Source organism: Pongo abelii, chromosome 8 (assembly GCF_028885655.2).
Source record: "Pongo abelii isolate AG06213 chromosome 8, NHGRI_mPonAbe1-v2.0_pri, whole genome shotgun sequence".
Taxonomy (NCBI): Eukaryota; Metazoa; Chordata; class Mammalia; order Primates; family Hominidae; genus Pongo; species Pongo abelii.
The window spans coordinates 105,115,976-105,138,667 of NC_071993.2; the positions used below are offsets into that span (position 1 = coordinate 105,115,976).

The 22,692-nt window shown below is 37.4% G+C and overlaps 1 protein-coding gene across 27 annotated transcripts in view; it reads left to right on the plus strand.

Moving 5' to 3' along the window:
* The window catches only part of R3HCC1L (R3H domain and coiled-coil containing 1 like), a 107,162-nt gene that overhangs the window by 13,784 nt on the left and 70,686 nt on the right, over window positions 1-22,692 (plus strand). For 15 of the 27 annotated variants that reach the window (XM_054521726.2, XM_054521718.2, XM_054521717.2 and 12 more), the window contains 2 exons: window positions 12,774-12,866; window positions 13,185-13,285. The exons of 1 other annotated variant lie outside the window; for it this stretch is intronic. The gene's annotated coding sequence lies outside the window, so the exon portion shown is untranslated. 27 annotated transcript variants of the gene reach the window in all.

Sequence of the window (22,692 nt, forward strand, 5' to 3'; positions counted from 1 at the left end):
TTGATTCTTTGTAGCTATTGTAAATGGGATTGCTTCCTTGAATTCTTTTTCAGATTGTTTGCTATTGGCATATATAAATCTACTGATTTTTGTATGTTGATTTTTGTGTCCTACAACTTTACTGAATTTATCAGTTCTAAGAATTTTTTGGTGGAATCTTTAGGTTTTTCTATATATAAACCATTTTGTCTTCAAAGAGGGACAATTTGACTTCTTCCTTTCCAATTTGGTGCCCTTTATTTCTTTCTCTTGCCTTATTGCTCTGGCCAGAACTTCCAGTATTATGTTGAATAAAAGTGGTAAATGTGGGCATCCTTGTCTTGTTCAAGATTTTAGAGGAAAGGCTTTCAATTTTTCCCTGTTCAGTGTGGTATTAGCTGTGGGTTTGTCATATATAGCCTTTATTATTTTGTATATTCCTTCTATACCCAATGTGCTGAGGGTTTTTATCATAAGGGGATATTAGATTTTATTGAATGCTTTTTCAGCATCTATTAAAGTGATCATAGGGTTTTTTGTTCTTGGTTCTGTTAATGTAATGTGTCATGTTTATTGATTTGCACATGTTGAACCATCTTTGCCTCCCTGGGATGAATCCCACTTGATCATGGGGAATTATCTTTTTAATGTGTTGTTGAATTTGATCTTCTAGTATTTTTGCGTTTATGTTCATTAGTGATACTGGCCCATAGTTTTCTTTTTTTGTTGTGTCCTTGACTGGTTTTGGAATCAGGGTAATGCTGGCCTTGTAGAATGAGTTGGGAACTATTCCCTCTCCTTCATTTTTTTGGAAGAGTATGAGCAGAATTGGTATTCTTTGAATGTCTGGTAGAATTCACCAGTGAAGCCATCAGGTCCTGGGCTTTTCTTTAATGGGAGACTTTTTATTATGGCTTCAATCTGGCTATTTCTTATTGGTTTGCTGAGTTTTTCTATTTCTTCATGGTTCAATGTTGATAGGTTGTATGTGTCCAGGAATTTATCCATTTCTTCCAGGTTTTCCAATTTGTTGGCATATAGATGTTAATAATAGTCTCTAATGACTCTTTGTGTTTATGGTCTCACTTGGTCTCACTTGTTTTTTCTCCTTTTTCATTTCTGATTTTATTTGGGTCTTCACTTTTTTCTTAGTTTAGCTGAAGTTTTGTCGATTTTGTTTCTCTTTTCAAAAAACCAACTTTTTATTTCATTGGTTTTCCGTAGTCTAAATTCTATTTATTTCTGCTCTGATCTTTATTATTTCTTTCCTTCTACTAATTTTGGGTTAGGTTTGTTCTTTTCTAGTTCTTTGAGGCACATTATTAGATTATTTGAAGTCTTTCTGCTTTTTCGATGTAGGCATTTATTGCTATAACTTCCCTCTTACTGCTGCTTTTGCTGTATTCTATAGATTGTAGTGTGTTATAGTTCCATTTTTAGTTGTTTCAAGAAATATTTAAATTTCCTTAATTTATTCATTGAACATTCAGGTGTTGCTTAATTTCCATGTGTTTGTGTGTTTCCTGAACTACTTCTTGTTATTGATGTTTAATTTTGTTCCATTGTAGTCAGAAAAGATACTTCACGTGATTTCTGCTTTTTTGAATTGTTCAGACTTGTTTTGTGGCCTAAGATATAGTCTGTTCTGGAGAATGTTCCATGTCCAGATGAAAAGCATGTGTATTCTGTGGCACTTGGGTGGGATGTTCTAGAAATGTCAGGCTGATTTGTTCTAGTGTGTAGTTTAACTTTGATGTTTCTTTGTTGATTTTTTTTGTCTGGATGATCTGTCCTTTACTGAGGGACTGTTTTACTGTTACTGTATTGCAGTCTATGTCTCCCTTTAAATCTATTAACATTTGCTTTTTATACTTGGCAGTGCTGGTCTTTTTTCTCCTTTAATTGTGTATCTTCAAATAGCCTCTTGAGTTGACTGATTCTTTCCTCTGTGTGATCCTTTCTGCTGTTGAGAACCTCTAATGACTTTTTCAGTTCAGCAAATGTATTTTTGAGTTCCAATATTTGATTTCTTGTACTATTTCAATCTCTGTTAAATTTCTCCAATCTGTTTCTGAATTGCTTTTCTGTGTTATCTTGGTGATCACCGAATTCCCTTAAAATGGCTGTTTTTGAATTCTTGGTTGGAGGGTTCCCAAATTGCTGTCTTGCTAGGGACAGTTGGTTCCTCACTTTGCTGTTAGAGGAGGCCTTAGTTCCCTGTTTGCTGTTGTTTCTTGTGGATGTGCATCTGTATATTTGCATTGAAGGATAGTTCTTTGTTCCTGTCTTTTCTTTTGGCCTTGTTTTCTGTTTTTCAAGCTCCCATGTTTGGATCTACTTGTTTTGGTTTTTATTATGTGTTTGCTTAGTGATTCTTTGTAATATACCTCTTGATTTTCTTTTTCTTTTTCCTGCTAGATTGCTGCCTCCTTTTCGGCACCAGCTGGCACCTTAAGCCCAGGTTTGCCTCGGTTCTAGTAACCAATCAGTATGCTGCCCCTCCTGCATGGGGGGCGTCCCACAGGAGATATTCAGTAGTGTGGGAAGGCTGGCTATGGGTTCATGCCCAGGTGACTTGTGGAATGAACCTCCTACAGCGTGGTGCTTCTGAACAGCTGTTTTGATTTGGCGTCTCGTTTGGCTGAGTCACAGAGCAGAGTTTCTAGGGCTGGGAATAGTAGTCCCCCCTCTCCTCTTTGTCTCTGGCTGTCCTCAGGGATACTTCTTCCTTTACATACTCCCAGAACTTCCTGTAATTTGAGGCAGAGACAGGTCTCCTGCCAGAGATCCTATGATGGTGGGAAGCTGGTTGTCCACCTTATTCTCTTTTTCCAGTGTAGTGATTGTGAGTCGGGGGGAAATTTTCTGCATTCTTGGTGCTGAGCATGTTGGGGAAAGGGGCATCACAGTTATGGAAGTTCGGTTTTCCTTTCCTGCTTAGATTTTCTCATTTCTTCATGGCCCTGAAACTGTCTCCTCCTCATTTTTGAATTCTGGGATATTGCTGGTGATAATCTCAGCACTTTGTATTTGTTTTCGGTTTTCTGTGGAGCAGCTGAGTGAAGCCAGCTTGCTTCTACGCTGCCATTTTGGAACTGGAGGAATGTGTGATAGTACTTTGGAAGAAAGTCTAGTGTGTGCTGGTTAAGAGGCTGAGTTTTGGGGACCTAGATTTGAATGATCTCTTTAGTGCATTGTGTCTTGAGCAATTTATTTAATTTGTCCGGGCCTCATTTCCTCATTTGTAAAATGGAAATGGTGATAATACTCTACTTTGTAGGATTGTTGTGAGGATTGGCTCTGAGAACAGTGGCTGGCAAATACTAAGAGCTCAGTAAATATTAGCTATTTATTACCACCACTGCAACTACTATTATTGTTTCTACCACCACTTTGTCTGTTTATCTATTTTGTTTTAAAAATTAGTTACGTTCCTATATAATTATGTCGCATACTAGTGGAATAATAGGCAGCTGAATATAAAATTGGAGCTCAATAGATGAGACATAGAGATATGTTTTTTAAGACTGTTTGGCCTAAACCTTAGAGAAGAGCAGAAAAGACTAAGGATGAAGAATTAGGAAATACCCATAGTAAGGGTGCAGGAGGCAGAAAAGGAGCCAGTAAAAGAGTAGAGAGAGATTGTTTAGATAAAAAAGGAAAACAAGGCACATATGTTAGTGTAGAGGTTATATGAATTGGGATTAGATTTAGTTGCAACCAAGTACCAGAGACTTAAATGTGATAGAAGTTCATGTCTGTCAAGTTAGAAATTCCAGAAGTAGTCAGTTTAGGACTCACGTGGTTTGCCATAGTGTCACGTTTCCCCACTGTGCTCAGATTCTATTATTTTCCAAAGACACTTTAGGGCCTAAGAGAGCTACTAGCTTCAGCTATTTCACATACATTGCAATTATCAGAAGGAGAAAGAGAAGGACACTTCTCACTTCCTTTAAGGATACTTCCTGGAAGTTATATATTGCAGGTTGAGTATCCCTTATCCAATATGCTTAGATCCAGAGAATGGTTTCACATTGCTTTCACATTTTGGAATGTTTGCATTACTCTGTGGATATCCTGCAGGCCTTTTTGATACTTTCAACCATATCGTTATACTACACAGCAGAGAATAAGCAAAAAAAAAAAAAAAAAAAAAGGGAAGAAAGAGCATTGTGAATAATAGTAAGGCAGTGCATCTTAGCCCCATGTGAGGCATTGTGGGGAGCCTCCCATTGGTGTATCCAGTGTGTGCACGTGTCATTTTATTACCCTTTGTGGGCATGCTTGTGTGGAGGAATCTGGTGTGTGCAGATATATATTGCAGCTGATGGGAGCTGGGAGGGTCTTTCTTTCCTTGGGGACACTGAATAAACTATGTGTTGGGTGCCTGCATTGTGACTGCAGCCTGTCACATGAGGATCAGGTTTGGAATTTTTTACTTGTGGCATCATGTTGACACTCAGAACATTTTAGATTTTGCAGTATTATAGATTTTGGATTAGGGAGTTCCATGTCTACTACTTTTGCTCATATTCCATTGGTCAACCTTAGTCACATAGCCACACCTTGCTGCTGGAGAGGCTGCGAAATGTAGACTTTATTTTGAATGGTCAGTGCCTGGCCGTTCAAATAAAGAGCAGGAACAGTGAGAATAATCCCAGTGTAGCTAGATGAAGAATACAGGGTAGATAACAGTTAATTGTCTTTAGGACAGTTTAATTCATTATTGATTATTCTTGATAGAGTTTTTATAATTACTGAACTATGAGTACAAATTCACTCTTGTCAAATCGCATCAACAGGATGTTGTTTTTAGGGTGTAATCTCTTCATGAATTCTTGCTTAATTAGGATTATCAGTTCTCATAAAGAAAAAAATTATCTGTATGTATACATATGTATGTGTTTATGTGCATGTGTGTGTATACATCCCCCCATTTAACATTAGTGTTGGTCAAAATTATTTCATATGACAACAGTGTGAAGTAAAATTGATGGTAAATAAGTTGCTGATAACCCTCTTCTGTTGTTTTAAGCCCGTAATTTTACCCAGTCTTCTATTTGGAAATACTCTCCAATTTGGTTGTTTTTTTGGCCAATGTTTTTAATCTGTCTCTGTCCTTTTATATTACTACTCTGTCTCACTGCTGTTAATTATACTTCCTAAAATAGATAAATGAGCAGATTTAATTAAATGTGTTATTTGCACTGTCTCCTGATCATTAATGAATTTGTAAGTAAGGTCAGACCTATAATCTTTCTAGTATTACAATTCCTGAATCTTTACTGTCTACTCAATTGGTAATTATTTGCGTAAATTTTTTTTTTATTTTTGAAGCTTCTATATTTTGTGTGTTTGTGCTCTTTCAGTATTAGAAATATAAAGATCTTCTAACAAAAAGGAAACTTTTTCTGTAGGATATTCTGTCCCTTTTGGTTGAAAATGTTTTCTTTAGACATGTTTTTGAATGATGAACAATTAAGTTTATATGTTGCTATTTGGCTTTTTAAAAACAACTTAAAATATTTTATCAATAGATGTAGAGTTTAAAATAAACATGTTTTAAAAAGTCCAATAGTGAAAAAAGTAAGGATTTATAACAAAATATAGTGAGTAGTTTTTGTCCCACCACTCCCCACTCTCTCTAGTCCTCTCCCTAAAAGTAACTACTTTCAACTCCTTAAGCTATTTCTTCTGGCATCAACATATCTCTGTATTTAAAAATAATGTATGTACAATGGTATCTTTTGATTTACCAGTTTTTTTTTTCATTATATTTGGAATTTCTATTATGGTAGAGAAAGTTTTAGTGTTATTAAATACCATCTCCACTGCTGCTTCCCCTAGCTTCTTAATTTAGTTATATTAAAATATTTGGTTAAGTCTAATAGTTAATGTTATGTTTACATTACTATGCCTGTGCAAATTTTATTTGCTGATAGTGTCTTAAATAGCCCCTCGGTGCAGTTTTCCACAAGGTCAATCACAGTAATCCGTCAGTTTGAATTTTTTTTATTTTTAATTCTTGGAAATTTCTTTTCTAGAGACTTCCAGTGTCCTACTATTGAAGCCTACTCCCTCAACCTGCTGCATTGCTGTTTTCCTGGTATGATTTACCCTTGTTGTTATCCTTAGATTTTTCTCTCCTGGGTTTGGTTCTCCGAATATTGTTAGAACTCATATCTTCTTCACACTTCATTTACCTCTTGCTTAGGTGGAGCACATCCTCTAGTAGTTGTGTTGGATTCAAAAGATGGTACCATGCCAGAGAGCATGAGGATGACAGCCTTCAGCATGCCTGCCCTCTCACATAGCTTCAATCTGGATTGGTTGCCTTCTGCTGCTGATGCACAGTTATCATCCTAGAGTCCCATTCGCTAGTATTCCTTCACTTCTCTCTTGTGTTGGATGTCTTGTTTTCCATATCTCATCTCTTCTTTCCTTTGGTTTGTTTCCTTGTTTGTTGTCAAAGGATGATGAGACCATCACTATCTAAAATATCTAATCAGGCACAATGTCCTGGAACAAAGCAAATTGCTAGTTTTATATAGTGTTTTGGGGGAGTGTGGCGCTCAGGGATTAGAAAATTTTAAGAGGCAGCAGAAGCAGATTAACATCATCTATAGAGGAATGATTACGTGGGTGAGACCGTTGTTGATTGGTTGGCACTTGGGTATTTTATGGTAGTGATTTTCTTCCTAACTTTAAATTGATTGACTTTCAGAAGTAAGGGGCTAAGCTAACACTGATTGGCTTGTAAAAGAAAAGTAAGTTGCTTTTACATTCGAATGGGTATAAGTAGTCTTTGGCAACTTTTTACTATAGTTACGAACACTCAGTCTTTCCTAAATTTGTAAGAACTTTAAAATTCTCAATCTTTAGTAACTTTCTAGGAAAGCGTACATGGTAGATAATTTTTTGAGCCTTTCCATGTCTGAAAATATTTTTGGTTTCTATTTTCACATTTGATTAATATAGTTTGGGTAAGTGTAAATTCTAGATTGGAAATATCTTTCTTCAGAATTTTGAAGGCATAGTTTCTTTTTTCTCCTCATCCTTTGTTGCTTTTGAGAAGTCTTAAGCCAATGTGAACCCTCTTCTTTCGTTTGGATCTTTTCACTGGAAACTTGTTAGATCTCTGCTTTGTCCCCAGTGTTCTGAAGTTTCACAATGATGTGCTTTGGTGTGGGTCTGTGTTTATTTTTATCCACTGTCCTGGGTGTTTGTGGGTACCTTTCAATATAGAAAGTTGGCATTTTTCTGGGACCTGGTGTATGGAATGGGGGTAGGGCAATAGATTTTAGGTTCAATATGCTTACTTAATCACCCAGTTTTAAAGACCTCTGCACTTTCAGTCAGCCCCTGATCCATAGATGGTCTATTCTACATTTTAGAGATAATCCCAAACTTTTTTTCACAGAGGAGGAGGGGATCTCAGGATCGCTCCTTTCACTCAGTGCCCTCCCGGCATTTCACTTCCAGTTCCAGAGTTGGTATGGCCAGTCCCTGACTCTCATGAGGATTTCTGACGGTAAATTGGGTTGAGTGGCAGCTTTCTCTACTGCTGGTTTGGAATTTGGCGTTTTAAGTTCTGCTACACATTGAGCATTCATCACTATATAACTTCCAGAGTTTTGTTACTTTTTTCTCTTCTCTGCTGTGTATCCTTGTAGATTTATGTTTTAAGACAAAACAAATTAACTTATTTCAGTAGAGTTTTTGGAGAGAAGCAAAATTATATGTGTACATGCATTCCATTCTCTTAACACAAAAACAGCTGTAAGACTAACTGGATATTCTTATGTGAAATAATATTACAATAGTATTACATGATTATTATACTTCTGATATGTGAAAGGTAGAGGAACAGAATATGTTGCTCAAATGCAATAACTAAGCATAGGTCTGCAGAGAGGGCACTGCTACAGAAAAGGAATAGTCATACCTTCCTTGATTGTGAGCTATTCCTTTAATTTCTAAAAATCATCATTGGAAAACCCACAAAAATGTTACATGTGTGTTATAAGAAAACAAGAATACGCTGATAAACATGAAGAAGAAAATAAGAATCACTTTAATTACACTACCCAGAGCTGCCCACTATTAACAGATCAGTGTATATATTTTTCTAGTCTTTGTTTATGCATTTGCCTATGTATTTGTGGACGTGTGTTTAAATGGAGCATACTATATGTATTATTTTGTTCCTTCCCCCATTTTTTCCAACCATAAAAGTATATGGCTCTTGAGTCGAGAATTTTTTTGCACAGAATCCTAGAGATTATATTCTCATTAATGACATCTAACTCCCATTTACTTGATTGTACATTATGTGCCAGGCACTGTGCTGACTGACATCTTTGTTTTTCTGTTTAATTTATGTTGACATTATCTCAGACCACAGAAAAATTCCAAGAGTAGTACAGAGAGTTCACCCAAATACCCCAAATGTTAACATGTTACTACATTCCCTTTCGTATTTCTCTCTCGTGAGAGTAAAATGTAGAACATACTCCCTTTTATACCTAAATAGTTAAGTGTGCACTTTCTAAAAACAAGGACATTCTTGTATATAAGCCACAGTATAGTTGTCAAAATCAGGAAATTAACGTTGATTTAATATTACAGACTTATTCAGATTTTACCCATTGGCCCATCGTACTTTATAGCAAAAGAAAATTCCACGTCATGAGTGCACTCAGTTGTCATATCTCTAGTTTCCTTTAATCTGGTGCAGTTCCTGTTTTTTTCATGACATTGACTTGTTTTTTTGGAGACGGGGTCTCACTGTTGCCTAGGCTGGAGTGTAGTGGTGTGATCGTGGCTCACTGCAGCCTTGAACTCCTGGGCTCAAGCAATCCTCCTGCCTGAGCCTTCTGAGTAGCTGGCACTACAGGCACGCACCATCACACCTGGCTAATTTTTTATTTTTTGTAGAGACAGATTCTCCCTGTGTTGCCCAGGCTGGTCTCAAACTCCTGGGCTCAAGTGATCCTCTTGCCTTGGCCTTCCAAAGAGTGTTGGGATTACAGGTGTGAGCCACTGCATCCAGCCGACATTGATATTTCTGAAGAGTGCAAGACAGTTATTTTGTAGAACATGTACAGTTTGAGTTTATTTGATGTTTTCTCATGATTGAATTACGGTTATTCATTTTTGGCAGGAGTACCACAAAGTATTGTTATGCTTTTACATCATATCAGGAGGCACAAGATGTTCAAATACTGGTAATATGATTTTTGGTCAGTTGATAGTTACTGTTTTTCCTTTTGTAATTTTTTTGTGGTAAAATATATATCATTTATTTTTATGTTTATCCATTTTTAAGTGTATAGCTTAGTGGCATTATATTCTCTTTGTATTCACATTCACAGTCCCTTTGTGTAAAATACATAGATACTTGGTAAATATCCTGTCACTGTTTGAACTTTCACTCACTTATTTTAGTATCCATTTGTTGTAAACATCTTGTTACTCCTTGAACTTTTGCTCACTAATTTTAGTATCCATTGGTGATTTCTGCCTAATTTTCATAATGGTTCTTAAGTGGTGATATTCTAATCCCATTATTCCTTCTACGCTTATTTATAATAGTACTTTATTTATTTTGACACTGTCCCTGACTTGGCCAGTGGGAGCCCCTTCAGTTCTTTTGACATGCCCCTGTCATTCTTAGAGCATGTATTCTAGGCTTATCTTGCATGTTCCCAGCCCCAGCCTTGGAATAAGGAATTTCTTCTCAGAGCCCTGGTTCCTTTTAATAATGACTTTGAAAGCCACAGTCTGGACTCTAGATGTCCTGGTTGCGACTGTTACTGCTTCTAGGCCTTCTCAGCTGACATCTAGGAGATAGGTATATGTGAGAGGAGGAAGTGTGTGTGTTTGTATGTGTGCACACACTAGTACATCTTTATTAAAAGCAGTGAGTTTATACATATACCTCAGATTCTGACCCAACACTACAGGGTTTATTCTTTCCTTTCCTCATTCCGTATTTATAGCTCTGTTTTCCAACAATGAGAAACCTGGCCTTATTACTCATATTTTTGCTTATTGGTTCAACTCTAGAATATAAGAAAATAGTTTAAGAATTGTTAACTCATACCACCATTTAAAAGACACCTCGGAAGTAGAATTCAATGTTTGTTTATAGTGTTTTTCCTTTAGCCTAAGGGCAGGTAGTCTAAATCTGTGCTGTGTAATAATAGGGTAGCTACTAGCCGCATGAATAGAGATGTGTTACAAGTGTAAAATGTACATTGGATTTGAAAACTTACTACAAAATAAATATGAAATATCTCACTGATACTTTAATAATAGTTTATGTTGATTATGTGTTGAAATATTTTAAGTGTATTAGATAAAATATATTAATAAAATTAATTTCACTTTAATGTGGCTACTAGAAAATATTATTAAATTACGTACGTGGTTCCATTATATTTCTATTAGAATGTGCTGATATAAAAACCGTGTTCAAAAGTTACTTGGATTAATTTTCCTTCTCTAACATTCTTTCCCTTCTCCCTGGGGTTATGTTACTCATTTGAAATACAGTGTACTTCATTTATTTCTATTTGTATTCTGTCTTTTTCGCTTGATCCTAATTGATCTTATTTATTCCACAGCATGTGAAACATCAACATGTTTCCAAAAGTCAGAACTCTACAAAAATGTTTATACTCAGGGCACTGTCACCGATTCCTTCTGTCCTTCTCACTCTAACCTGTCCTCTGTAGGTTACCAATCTCATGATTCCCCCAGTTACCCTTCATGTGTTTTTTCCCCTCAGGATTGAGGAGATAGATGCATATTTTCTTATTTTTCTTTCATTCTTACACAAAAGGTAGCATACTATAGATACTCTTTTGTACTCTTATGCTGTTTCTAATATTTTGAATTTACAAAAAGTGCTGCAACTTTGTCCATATGTATTTTGGTATGTTGGAGGTGTATTTTTGGGTAAATTTTCAAAATGGAATGGTTGGGCCAAAAGTTAAAAGCATATGTAGTTTTCTTAAATACTGCTAAATCCCTTTCTGCAGAGGTTGTATGAATTTGAATTCCCATCAGCAGGATATGAGAGGGTTAGTTTCCCCACAACCTCATCATCAGAGTGTGTTGGCATACTTTTTGATTTTTGCTAACTTGGTAGGTAAGAAATAGTATCTCAGTATAGTTTTAATGTTTGTTTCTCTTGTTATTAGTGAAGTTGAACATCTTTTCATATGCTTAAGGGTCATTTTTATATCTTTTTGTGTGAAATATATCTTCATTTTTCCATCAGGTTTTTGGTCCCCTCCCCTTTCTCAATTGTTAGGAGTTTTTAATATATTAGGAATATTAGCTCTTTACTGGTGATGTATGTTACAAATATTTTCTCCCAGTTTGTAGTGTTTGTGCGTGGGTATGAATGTTTAGACCTTTATTTAGTCCAGTTTTGGAATTTTTTGTTTTATCTGAATTTTGGATTAAATTTAGAGGCTTTCCTTGGACCCATGGTAAATAATTCACCTGTGTTTTATTCTAGTACTTCTGTGGTTTTAGTTGTTAATTTGGATCCTTGATCCATTTGGAGGTACAGTTTCTTTAAAAATGAATAAAAAGACCAATTTTGCCCTAGTGTTCTTTGATATGCTACCTTTATCATATATGAAATTTCCATTTGGTGTACTTCTGGACTTTCTATTTCTGTACCATTATCACACTGTTTCAATTATAGAGGCTTAATAGTATATCAAGGGCTAGCTTTTTAAATTTTTAGTGTTTTCCTGACTCTTCTTGCATGTTTATTTTTCTGTTGAACTTTAGTATCAGCTTTTCTGTCTCAGTAAAAAAGCTTGCAGGTATTTTTATTGGGGTTATGTTAAATTTATAAATTAACATGGAAAACTGACTTTTTAATTCTGTTGTTTTGTGCTGAGATTTCTGTCCAAGAACAAAGAATATCTTTCCATTTGTTCAGATCTACTTTTGTGTCTTTCAGGAATGTTTTAAAGTTTTCTTCATATTTAACTCCTCGATAAATTCTCCATTTTTTTTTCAGCTCAATAATATGTCTTGTAGATCTTTCTTTTGTATGTCTGCATAATTTTCTACAGTGTGGATGTACCATAATTTATTTAACCTGGCTGATATGGGTGGACATTAAAGTTATTTAAAATTTTTCACTATTGTAAACAGTTCTGGAATAAGTAAATATCCTTGTAGAAGTCTAGTTACTTATGATAAATTTATCAAAGGAGAATTGCCTCATCAAAGGTCTTTTGACACATAAAAGTTTCTGAAACATATTGTTAACAGCTTTCCATATTAATAAAATGTGTACCTCCACTAACACTGTGTTTGAGCCCTATTCTGTTGACATTCAGCAAAACAGAACCTTATTGCTCTTTTTTAATATTTGCCAGTTTGATAGCAAAACAAAATAAGTTTATATTGCATTTCTTTGCTAACTGATGAGTTTTATTTTTTATCCATCTACCATTCAGCTGGCCAGCATATACTTACTGAGTATCCACCATGTTCCGTAAGCTATCGCATGTATTAAAACTGTAGTAATGACTAGAAGTTGAACATCTGTTTGTGTGTGTGTGTGTGTGTGTGTGTGTGTGTGTGTGTGTGTTTGAGATATGATCTTGTTCTGTCACCCAGGTTGGAGTGCAATGGTGCCATCACAGCTTACTGCAGCCTCGACCTGCTGGGCTCAAGCAATGTTCCCACCTCAGCCTCTTGAGTAGCTGGGAGTACAGGTGCATGCTACCATGCTTGGCTGATTTTTATATTTTTTGTAGAGACGGAATTTTGCTGTGTTGTCCAGGCTGGTGTCGAAATCCTGAGCTCAAGTGGTCTGCCTGCCTCGGCTTCCCAAAGTGCTGGGATTACAGGTATGAGCCTCCACGCCTGGCCTCTTTTTGTGATTTTTATTATTTTGTGTCTTATCTCTTTTTTTTTGTTGACAGTTAGTAGACTTTCCTGTTCTCAGGTCTGAGAATGACAGAAGATGGCATTTCCTTATTCCATTTGGTTGATGAGCTTCTAAAAAGTGCTTTTGTATGTGTGTCTTCATTGCACATTCTGTGGCAAATCACTGTGTTAAACTCTTAGACTTACAAAGTGAGACAATGAAAGTTAAGTGCCTAGACAGGTGTCAAAGAAATAACTGTATATTTTTATAAAAATAACTTATTATTACTATTTTTCAGGTGAGGCTGTTGTCAGGAACTTTTATACAGTTCGCCTTCAGAGACAGTCTATCTGCATGTTGTGGAGTTTTATTACTAAGAAAATAAATGTTACTTATATGGTAAGTTGCCTTTACTTATGCATATTTTATAGAAATACTGTCTGTTTACTCTAAAGATTTGTTTGCTTGTATTTTGTTTCTTCAGTGTCATTTTATTTTGTAACTGTCATGTAAAACAAGTTTGAAAATGGCAGTTTCCTGAAAGGTGTAGGGTCTTCTGAAGATTTTCTTACTTCTATTTACTATCTGTCTTAATTTTATTGTTTGTAGTAGAGAGGAGAACAGGGGCTGTTTAAATATTGGGATTCGTTTTCAGAGTTGGATCACTAGCTTTGCTCTGTCTCTTTCCACTGTAACAGCTGAGAGTTAACATCCTTCTTGTCAAGTCCTGGCTTCCCTATAACTCATATAGTGAGCAGCAGAGATGCAGTGTTATTTTAAGGATTTGATTAACTGATTCAGGAAGAATAGATGGTCATTTAAATAGTAAAGTATTATTAAACAGAATGAATAATGTTATTAAATAACTTAGAAATGAAAAAAGATAACTGATTTTAACTTTTAAATATTACCCTGTAAGTATTTGTCAGTTAAAAAAATTTTTTTTTCAAGGAAGATTTAGTAAGTTGATATGACCTGCTGTTTTGTGAGAGGTTTTCTTACTCACATCCTCTGATGATCTTTTGAGTATATTCCAGCTTCTGACTCTCCTGTGTAGCCAGTGATGATGGGCCAGCCGATGTGTAGGGTGATAGCTTTAGGGGTAACCGGAGGGTTGGTCACAGCAACCGTCAGAAGAGAAATATACTCATGTGCTGCTGACGCACATTGCAAAAATTGGATGGACACTATGACATGATAATGGTGATTTGCCGAATTTTCTCTTAAATAGTTTTGTGCAGCTAAACACAGTGAGAAATAAATGTTGATGTTGAGAGCTGAGTTCAAACAAATTAGTCTCAAACAGAATCCAGGGATGAGGAAGTATAGGCACAGAAAAAAGAGAGGAACAAGATTATCCTTAGATTTGTTTTTTCTTAGTCTTCTTGCTTTTGTCAGCATCAGAAAACTGTCTTAGGTATTTCTGGATGTTCTGCATGGCTCATGTGAGTAGAAGCATAGGATTTCATTGTGAATGACTGAAAAGGCCTACATCTCAGAGCAAATCAAAGTGAGTTTGAATCTTGGTTATTTGAAATCTCCTTGTACCTGTCTTATTAGGAGTATTATTTTTTTTTTTAAGAAGAAACTAATTTGCAGCTGGCTATAAAGAGTGACATTGTGTCTGGGAAAATGCTGTACTAACACACTGTGCTGTCCCACAAGAGTACTTCTCAAGTCCCCGAACGCAGTGCTGACAATCTGTGACAGCCTGTGAATTGTTGGGCAGCAGTTGGGGAAGATGGACAGCAGAGTGAGGTGGTTGTGTGTAAGTTAGAGGAGGTGGGGAGGGGAAGAAGTGAGAGAAGAGCAGAGCAGTTTCTAAGTTTTGTGGGCAATTTGAATGGAAGGTGTTTTAGTTGTTGGGTTCTGCTAATACAGCTGTGAAATAAACAGCTAGAAGGTGGGGCAGAAATAGTGTATTTCACCTTTCCTTTCGAGGTATTATTGATTCTGTCATCAAAACTGTAAGGTTGTCCGGGCATGGCAGCTCACCCCCGTAATCCCAGCACTTTGGGAGGCCCACGTGGGCAGATCACTTGAGGCCAGGAGTTTGAGACCAGCCTGGCCAACACAGGGAAACCCTATCTCTACTGTAAATATAAAACATTAGCTGGGCATGGTGGTGTACGCCTGTAATCCCAGCTATTCCGCAGGCTGAGGCATGAGAATTGCTTGAGCCAGGCAGGTGGAGGTTGCAGTGAGCTGAGATTGCGCCAGTGCACTTCCAGCCTGGGCGACAGAATGAGACTCTGTCTCAAAAAATCAAATAACAAAAAACCCTGTAAGGTTCTATGTTCTATTGAACCCTGATGAAAGTATGGGTTGGATGGAATTAAAACTTTTGAGGAGACTAGAAATATCACATCATACCAGGAAATGAAACTATAAAGGTAAGGGTAATGGGGATAGGGCTTATCTTTTCCAGGAATTATTATAGTAGTAGTAAGGCCAGTTACCATATCTAGATCCACAATGGCTAGGTCTTTATCTCAGACAAATGTACATCTTGTTATTTATTTATTTGATTGATTTGATACGTATGCTATCTGCTGTTACTGTTTCTATAGCAAGCATTGTCAGACATCAAAGACAAGAATTTCTGGATATTATTTGGATTGTGGAGTAGAATTTAATATGGGCAAGTTATAGTTCAGTTCTTTCTTTCAGTATGAGAATAGTTATACAAAGTAAATAGCTTTGCTACAATGAACCTTTGGCTGTAGCCAGACTAATATTAGGGACTGAATGTTTGTGTTCCCCCTAAACTCATATATTGAAATCTGGTCCCCAATGTGATGGTGTTGGAGGTGGGGCCTTCGGGATGTAATTTAGTCATGAAGGTGGAGCCCTCATGAATGACATGGCTTCCCCTATAGGAAGAAGCCAGGGACCAGGTGCAGTGGCTCACGCCTATAATCCCAGCACTTTGGGAGGCCAAGGCGGGTGGCTCACCTGAGGTCAGGAGTTCGAAACCAGCCTGACCAACATGGTGAAACCCCATCTCTACTAAATACAAAAAATTAGCTGGCATGGTGGCACATGCCTGTAATCCCAGCTGCTTGGGAAGCTGAGGCAGAAGAATCACTTGAACCCAGAGGTGGAGGTTGCAGTGAGCTAAGATTGCACCACTGCATTGCAGTCTGGGCAACAAGAGTGAAAACTCTCTCTCAAAAATAAAACAAACAAACAAACAAACCAAGAAGAAGCCAGGGAGCTAGCTTGCTCTGTTTCTGCTGTATGAGAGTACAATGGGAAATCAACCTACTGCAACCTGGAAGAGGGCCTGCTCCAGAACCAGGCCATGCTGGCACCCTGATCTTGGACTTCTAGCTATTAGAATTGTGAGAAATTTTTGTTGTTTTTAAGCCACCCAGTCTGTGGTACTTTGTTATAGCAGCATGAACTGACAGACAGTTTCTATAAGTCTCCAAAATAACACTCTGACTTTTTGCCTCTTCACATGTTGAGTCTATTCTTTCCACTTGTAATATCTCCCCTCAGTTCTGTGTCTGAACTTCTAAATCTGCTTCTAAAGGCCTAGCCTCAGTTCCACCCACTTTATGACATTTTCCTCACCCATTCCAAGCCCTTAGTGATATTTTTCTCCTCTGGTTTCTATCATTTAGTGCTTTTCTCTTTATTTGGTAGTTAGAGACGTATATTCCCTTAAAACAACATTAAAACAATCTTTCCAATTAGGTAGAGACATCTTAAGGGGAAGCTTCATTTTTACTCTCTCGGCTCACTGCAACTTCTGCCTCCCAGGTTCAAGCGATTCTCCTGCCTCAGCCTCCCGAGTAGCTGGGACTACAGGTGCGTGCCACCATGCCCAGCTAATTTTTTGTATTTTTAGTAGAAATGGGGTTTTACCGTGTTAGCCAGGATGGTCTCGATCTCCTGACCTCCTGATCTGCCCACCTCAGCCTCCCAGAGTGCTGGGATTACAGGCGTGAGCCACTGCGCCTGACCCCTGCTTTATAATTTCTGCTACCCCAGCAGTGATGTCAATACAATATGTGCACTTAGTAAGTATTTGATGGTAAAAAAAAATGCCATTGCCTATTGTTAGCTTTTACCCATCTTTAACAATTATCTTTCTCTTTGTATCATAAGAATACTAGATAAGAATTCAGTTTAAATACCTGAGCCATGTTCGTTCAGGACATGATTCTTCTTGAAAGCCTTCTGTAGCCCTGTGTACAGGCATTCTGTTCCTTAAAGTAACGTTGCTTTGAAGATGTTACTGTATTGTAATTATTTGTTATTCTTGAAACTCTAATTAATAAACTTTGAAACTGCATAGAAGAGAAACTCTTAAATTTATTAACTTGCTAATGTTTTCTTTGCCTGAAACTTGCTTTTGGTTTCTCAGTGTCTCACCAGGCACGTTTCACACTGGCTGGTATAGCTCCAAGGAGGGAGGTGATAGATACGGAGCTGTAGCTATGTCTCTAACAGACAGACTCTACCTCATTTATAATTATTCATTTTTGTTGTTACTGTGATTTGGTATTTTAAAAATTAAACTATTCTGTGCTATGCATTTTTACAAACATACATACAAAATAAATAGCTTTGCTACAATGAACCTTTGGCTGTAGCCAGACTAGTATTCTGGGCTATGCATTTTTACCTCAACGTAATTTTTAGAAGGTATGTGTTTTAGTCTAGTGTAGTAGTTAGATGCAGGGACTTTGAAATCCAATCCAGGGACTTTGAAATCCTATCCAACACTTGGAAACTGTGTAATCTTAAGTAACTTAAGTTTCAGATTTTTCATCTGTAAAATTGGGATAATAATAGCTACCTCTTAGTATTGTAGTTGGGATCAAATGAGATAACATATATGACACTTAGCTGAGATTGAGTCTGGTGGCTTCTACTTTCAAAATTTACACAGTGGTTTATTAGCTTTACTCTGTGAATCTTAAAGAGGAAAAAAGATCAAGTTTAATGCATGTCAAGGTTGAGGTAAAGCCCCCAAAGCTTTATCCATTTGAGCTCCTTTATTGTCAACTCTAGGATGTCAGTTAAACCCAGAATAGACCCAGGAGAGGAACTAATTTCAAATAACTGTAGAAACAGACCAACCTCCAGATGTGTAATGAGGGAAAGAAGTTTTAAGAGGGAGTTTTTTTCTTCTCTCCCTGCCCCCTACCACCAGTTACATATGCAGAGTAGGAAGCAAACTTTTCTCTCTACCTTTCTATTACATATTATATTGCCATTGTTCAGTATATTAAAGCTTGTATTTGACTGCCTTTTGAGGTGGTCAATAATAGGTGCTAACATTAAACTTGGAGCAGTTAAGTTGGTGAGCTGTGGGGTTACCTTGTCAGTGGAGTGTGAAAAAGACTAAGCTGCGGACTGTTTCCCAGCCTATAAAGCGTGAAATCAGTTGGTGCTGATGCGTGACGACTATAGCCAGTGTAGTATAAAATGAGTTGGGGGCATGAATTGTGTTATGTTGTGAGAAAGACCTTTTCATGCCAGTTTATTTATATATTTTGGGACCTCCAAGATGCTACTGGAATCATGTATCTTGTATCTTTTGTTGTCTTGATACTCAGTTTTTTCATGAAATGTTTCTTCCAGTTGTGCAAGCTGTATTTTTTGTCCAGCTGCAGGCAGAGAGGCAGAGGCAGTAAATATAAATGTCCAAGGCAGACTAATATTAAAATACTGTATTATATTCTGTTTAAGATTGCATCTGAAAATACCGTCTGCAGTTGGTATCTGATGTACAGGTTTCTTCTGTTTTAGACTCAAGATTTGAAAGTATGCTCTACATTCTACTTTGAGCTTCAACCAGTTTCACTGGTTGGTGGTCCCATGTTGAAATGTGCCTCTGGAGAAGGAAAGTAGAGAAGGGCAGCATTTTCAAATGCTTGGAAGAGTTGGTAGGAAGAAGTATAGATATTATTCTTATGGGGAATAGAAGAGAGGGTGTTCCTCTCCTGACACCTGGTGAGGTTCTTTACCATATGGTTTTGAGAGTGAGGCAAGGTGAATGAGGAAGTTTCAGAGACAACAGTGAATTATTGTCAGCCTTTTTAAGTCTGGAAGGTTATTGGAAATAGGCATGCCATGAAAGCATTAAAGATCTTTCATTCTTATCTTAGTTGGTTTTCTCTTTTTATGGCAGCAGTCTTTGAACTCTTTTTGGTTGCTTTGCAGTTACATGGATTCTAAGCAAATTGTGAATATTTATGAAACTAATGCATCATTGTGAGACCATTCTGCTGAATATCAGGCAGTCTAGTGTAGTAGTTAAGTGCAGGGACTTTGAAATCCTAACCAACACTTAGAAGTTGTGTGATCTTGAATTATTTAAGCTTCAGATTTCTCCTATATAAAATTGGGATAATCATAGCTATCTCTTAGTACTATAGTTGGAACCAAATGAGATAATGTATATACAGTGTTTACCACACTCCCTGTCACATAGTAAGTACTCTGTAAGTGGTAGCTGATTATTCTTCTTTTCCTCTACTACTACTAAATCACTACTCTACCACTACTTCACTTTTGCTTGTAGGGCCTAAACCGTAATGAAACAGAAAACACAATTAGACATGGTTCATCGCGGCAGATTTTGAAAAATATGTCATTGTTCTCTTGGGCATGGCTTAATAGTTCTTTCTTAACTAAGTAGAAACTATAAAAAGACTTTTTAAAATGAAAGATAAGAATCTTTGTCTTGGTTTAAGATAGCTTTGCAAATGAATGTACAAAACTAGTTGCTCTAAAATGTATTTGCTTAATGCAAATAAATCAGCCTTTATATGAGCTTAGGGAGTATGTAAAACTAACAGTTTGAAGAATTGTCATTCCTTATTACTCACTTAACATAACCTTTTTTTTTTTTTTTTTTTTTTTTTTTTTTCGGAGTGAGTGCTTATTTTGGGAATTGTTTGAAGTTTTTTTCTCGTGCCAAGAATAGTCACTGTAGAAGTCTTGTCCAGTGTATGAGGCACATTTTTGGGGGAATGGGATGGAAAAATCACCCTGATCATTTAACCTTAATGGTAATGAGTATTAGTGTGGATAATATATTTGGATTTGATGTGTATTATGTGATTATTTCTTCAGCACAATTAACTTCCTGATTAAACTTTGCTCAGCATATATCCTGAGCGTATACTCGGTGGAAAACTGATAATACTGCTATAATGGTGGTAACACTGCTAGTTTAGTTGATAGACAATCTGGGCTCTGGTCTTAGTTACTACCACTCAAATAGTCTTAGATAAATCCCTCAACCAGATGGTTTTAAAAGGCTCTTTTCAGCTGTAAGCTTTTTGTTTGTTTTGAGACTGGGTCTTGCTCTGTCACCCAGGCTGGAGTACAGTGGCACAGTCATAGTTCACTGCACCCTCAAATTCATGGGCTCAAGCAGTCTCCCTGCCTCAGCCTTCCAAGTAGCAAGGGTTACAGGTATGTGCTACTGTTTCCAGCTAATTTTTTATCTTGTTTTAATTTTTTAGAGACAGAGTCTTGCTAAGTTGCCCAGGCTGGTCCTGAACTCCTGGCCTCAGGCAGTACTCCCACCTCGGCTTCCCAGAGTGCTGGGATTGCCTGCGTGAGCCACTGTGCCTGGCTTCGGCTATAAGATTTGAAGATTGGTATGGAGGTAGCTTAGAAACTGGAAAATGTAGTAGTGACACATTTTGGCCACCAGAGGGTGAAATCCAGTCATTGAAGTTGTGCTCTGTATTTGACCAGAATGTGGCATTCTTGGAAATGAAGAGGACACATTGCCCCTCTGTTCATTTAGGTTAAGTTGTAGAGCCTCTTGCTCTCTGATTCTGCTTGCACTTATTATCTTTCTGCTCTTTTCTTTTCAAAACTTTCTGGGTAGGACTGGGGCAGATACTAAAAGGAGAAGAAAGGAATAGAGGTATCTAATTGTCAGATATTCATCCAATTTTGTTCTGTAAGATAATAAATGGCTTTCAGATGACCTATGGGCAACCTTGATGGGAAGCACAATAGTATAGGTCACCACACTTAATTATTTGTGGCCACCTTCCTTCCCCAAAACACACAGGCATGCACACAACACTTAACCCTCATTGCCTTCACTGTCTCTGAAATTCCAAGGATGAAAACAGAATGTCTGAGAAATATAGTAGCACGAGCACAGCCCTTATAATTGAAACCAAGATTCCAGTCTTGTATTGCCACTTAATATCTGTGTAACCACGGACATTACAATTTTGAATTCTCAGTATCTTTATCTGAAAAACTAGGATGTTGAATTCTGACCTATACAATCCCTTTCAGTGAGTCTAATTCCAAGGTTCTGTAAAAATTCTTTAATGTTTATTTGAAGGGCAGTGCTATTCTTAATACAACACTTTAATAAAGTAGTATCTTTAAACAATAGCATGTTCTTTTTTGATAGAAACAGCTGTAGATGTTGTTAAGGCATAAATATTTAAGTATTAAGTAAACTATCATGACATCAAATAGAAAGATAGTTACTACTCCACTGTGGCATTTTTTTAGCCCCATAAACAAATACAAACTAATTCTCTGTGAATATAGGCTCAGGATGGCGGTGGTTCATTCAAGAGGGGCCAAGACTAGGAGGAGCCAGGCCAAGCTGATTTCGGGTATAGTTAATAGTGAAACATTTTGAGAAGAAGTCATTTGGGGATAAGTAAGCTTAGCAAAAGAGGGCGTGTAGGTCCTGGGAACCTATGTCATGAAGCTGGAGTCAGAATCCATTTCTTCCAGCCACACCGGTGGAAATAACTTTGACACAACATTCAATTATACAAGTCCAAGTTGCTGTCTGAGAGCTCAGGATGATAAGATGGAAGGAACAAGGAAAGGCATGGTAGTCTAAATACCCAGACAAGCTGAGATGAGTGTCTAGAATGTGACAGGGCAAATGGACTCAGAAGTGTGCTTGTGAAAGCAGGCAAGGATTAGTACTTACTATTATATTTGATATGTACGCAAGAGAGTAGAAGCCAGTCAAGCTGACTGGGTAGAAACAACATTTTAGGATTATGTTCAAAAGATAATTTTAATCTGTCCTGGTTTTAATCACTATCCTTGGTGTTGGTAGAGAAGGTCTATTTGGTATGTCTAAGGCTCTACACATGTTTGAGGCTGGTGATTATATCACTGACAAACTCTAGGTTGTTTAATGGTTCTAATAGCTTTACACTCCACGGGATATACATGTATTCACAGATCTGCTCACTACTGCTGCAGAGTTCATTTCACAGAAATGAACTGGCTAGTAAAAAATTTGGCAGGCAAACTAGCTTTTCGAGTAGCTGCTAGGAATGGAGCCCAGCTGTTCCCTTTGGGCTTGAGCTGTTGGAATTCATTGGGTTAGCAGCTAGAAAGAATGAAACTGTAACATTTTTAGCGTGGTTCATGATAGCAAAGCTGAGGCGTTAGGATTTCTGTTCTAGAGGTTTACACTGCAAGTAACTTAACTTGATTGTGTGTCTTAATATTACTGGGCTTCTGACCGCTGAAATATGGCTTGGATCGATGGTGGTTTGGGGAAAGTAGAAAGAGGGCTATCCGTCATCTGGAGGCTCCATAGAAGCTGGCTGATAATGCTGCTTTCACCGGGCAGCCATCTGTCCATCCATCCATCAGTAGGATGAAATGAGATTTAGCGGAACAGGCAGCCGTAACTCTGAGATACTTTCTAACCAACAATTGCAGCCCTGGCCTGAGTCTGACCACAAAGCACAACACTGGGGTTTGGCGGGATGTGGCAGCAAGTGCAGTCTCCTTCCCGTCACTGCCAGCCTAGTATGTATTCAGTATGA